Here is a 3,362-nt window from a genome sequence, read left to right as displayed (position 1 = left end):
GTGTGTGTGTGTGTTAGCTGATGCCATGGCAATCAGCATATACAGATTATTATTATTAATTACATTCAAATACTTTCTGTTTTGTTTTGTTTTTAAATATAGTTTTTGTACAGATGTTAATTTCTTAACACATTTATATATATTTATATATTTATTTTATATGCAGATGTTTAATTTCTCTGCACATATTTAAATTTAGAGTAATTAAGGTTAATTTTAACGCATGGTCACTGTGTTGTAGGTTAATTTGATGTATGTTCAATGTATGTGTGCATGCTGCTGCTGGATGCTTGAATTCCTTCAAATAAAATAACTCTATCTATCATCATCACTATCTAATCTATCTATCACTATCTATCTATCTATCTATCTATCTATCTGTCTATCTAAAGCCTGCCAACACTGCAACTACTAATAAAAAAAAAGTGTAATTCTAATGACATAGTTTTAAATCTCTATTTCTTAATTCCATATATACATACACATATAATAAATTAATATTTTGTTTTCTAGTCATATCTTTGCATAGGTTTAATTTATATTCAAACTTGTTAGACCTATGAAGATTATGTTTGTCTTTCATGCTACTACTGGATGGCTGAATTTCCCTCGGGATCAATAAACTGTCTGTCTGTCTGTCTGTCTGTCTGTCTGTCTGTCTGTCTGTCTGTCTGTCTGTCTGTCTGTCTGTCTGTCTGTCTGTCAGAAAAGAATCAGAGTTATACATCTCATATGAAGGGAATCACAAATATTAAAAAACACAACTACACCACCCACTGTTCAGTGTTCTGGCAATAAATCCGTCCAGTCCATTATCTGTGACTGCTTACCGTGGTCACTGTGGGCTTGGAGCCTATCCCAACTGACTCTGGGCGAGAGGCAAGTTGCCAGTTTATCACGGGGCACGTAGAGACAAACAACCACTCACACTCACACCTACAGGTAATTTAGAGTCACCAACTCACCTGTTAAGTGCAGGACATAAGTCTTTAGACTGTGGGAGGAAGCCGGAGTACCTGCAGAGAACCTGAGCACATGCAGACTCCACTTGTTGCCCAGGTTCATTGCATGGTTTGGTGATTTGATCCACTGCAGATTTTCTCTGCTACAAAACAACATATGCTCTAAGCCATGGCCATGTCTTGTAAAGGGACCTTGTGTCTTAATGGACTTTAAAGAACTGAAATATTTCAGGTCATATTGCGCTCACAGGATATATTCCAAATGAAGTTGTGTTTAATCAGTTTACCATGAACAAACACAAGTTTTTAAAACATGTTTTATCACTGGTGCTGGACTTAATGGGAACTCCACAGGCTAAAGGTTACAATTTTTGTTTTGTTTTAGTATCTAGCAGGAAATTACAAATGAAGTAACACTTCAGTTGATGTTGACGTTTGAATTCTTCATACGCGTCAGTGCTGTGCAGCGGCGGTTTGCACACTTACACTGAGACGTAAAGTTGTGTTAGATAAAGAGGGATAGTACAGTCTTCAGTACGGCTTGTGAACTAGACGGATGCGTTATCTGATGAAAGCAGACACTGGAGTTTCACAAGTGTGCAAATGATATTTATCCGCTGCTATCTGGTAAGTTCATTAGACTTTCTATATATATGTATACGGTAAAACACCGTAATGCTATTTTACATATTTTACAGTCTTTTCTGTCATAAAATATACAGACATTTTAAAATATGGAATAAAATGCCAACCTGATAACCTTTAGAGATTAGATTAGATTATACTTTATTTATCCCACAACGGGGAAATTCTCTTCTTACAGCAGCAGAAAGGGTGTAATATACACTATAGAAGTATAATAGAGAATAAAAAATAGAAAGGGCAAAACAACAACAAAGCAAAGTATCTTTCAGCCTATACAGTAAATAAGAAACCAGTAAACAAACAACAGACAGACTGTAGAAGTGTACAGATGTGCAAGAATGAGTAGTAAAGGTGAAAGTGGCAAGGTATAAGTAATATTACAAACGTAATAAGTAATATTGCACATGGTAAGTAATCGGATGGGGAAATAAATACAGATAAAAAATAAAATAAAGCTATGGTGAGTAGTGGTGGTAATTGAAAAACATAAACAGAGACTACATCATGTTACAGGTGGTGCAGGTGTTGTAAAGTCTGACAGCAGCTGGGACGGAGGACCTGCGGGTGTAGAAGTCTGCTGCTGAAGGAGCTGCTCGGGGATAACTGTATTTATTATACAGTATTTATTTATTATTGTCATCAAAGCTATTACATAAGCACATTTTTAGACATTATTACAATGTGAGTGTGGACATAATGAGACACCACAGACATCCTACTTGGCTAACCCTTAAAAATCCCTTAAAATGAGCACAGACGTGATTGTTGTGTCAGCTGTCTGAACATTCTTTGTGCTTGTTGTTGTTGTTTTTGGAAAGGACAGAGCCTTCTGGTAACAAATGTTCTCCTCTGACCTTCAGACGCCGTCTCAATGCGCCCACTTCTGTGATGTAATAAAGATACAATCTGTTTTCCAGAGGAATGGTGTAACAGAGGCACACAAACCCAGTAAGGAACGAGGGTAAAAAAAAAGTGCTACGCTGAATGAGAGAGAGAAAAGGAAGTGGGCAGACGGAGAAAGTGGGGTAGTGAAAAAGAGAGCACAGAGAGACATCTGTTCTCATCCATGGAGAAGAAGACTAAACACACACACACACACTTCTGCACATAAACACACATCTCTTACACCAATGTTACATGGTTCATAATTCATTTAGTTAGCGCACAGATATGGACACACACACCCATACCTACCTACACTGCAAAAACTTTTTATTTACCGTGATAACTTTTTCTGCTGTTATGGTAATTGCATATAATTGCTGTTGATTTCAAGGTCGGTGTTTTATTCCACATTTTACCATATAAATACAAGTTTTTTGTCTTTCATAAGAAACACTGTTTTGCTGTATGAATGCTGTATAAAATAAAAGTTTTGCCATGAAATATTACAGTATTTTACTGTACAATATAAATACAAACATATAAATATACTTTATTCTGTATAAATTCCATTAAAGGTCCAGTGTGCAAGTATCTATAGGCAGCAATGGAATACAATATTCATCAGTACCTTTTTATTAGTGTATAAACACCTGAAAATAAGAATCTTAAAATAAGTCCTTTATATTTTTAGTCCAGAACAGATAAACTAAACACTGATCAAGAGATGGCCTTTTGCTTTTAATGTGACTTTGGCAGCTAGAGTTTTTACTACATGCTTTAGAGGAAAGGCTGAGGCATGGATATTTATTACTTTCTTTACTGCTAGGTGCCACTGAATCCTACACACCGGACCTTTAAAAAGCCGTATGA

This window comes from Larimichthys crocea, chromosome XXI (assembly GCF_000972845.2).
Source record: "Larimichthys crocea isolate SSNF chromosome XXI, L_crocea_2.0, whole genome shotgun sequence".
In the NCBI taxonomy this organism is placed as follows: Eukaryota; Metazoa; Chordata; class Actinopteri; family Sciaenidae; genus Larimichthys; species Larimichthys crocea.
Note: the sequence above shows the minus strand (reverse complement) of the source record.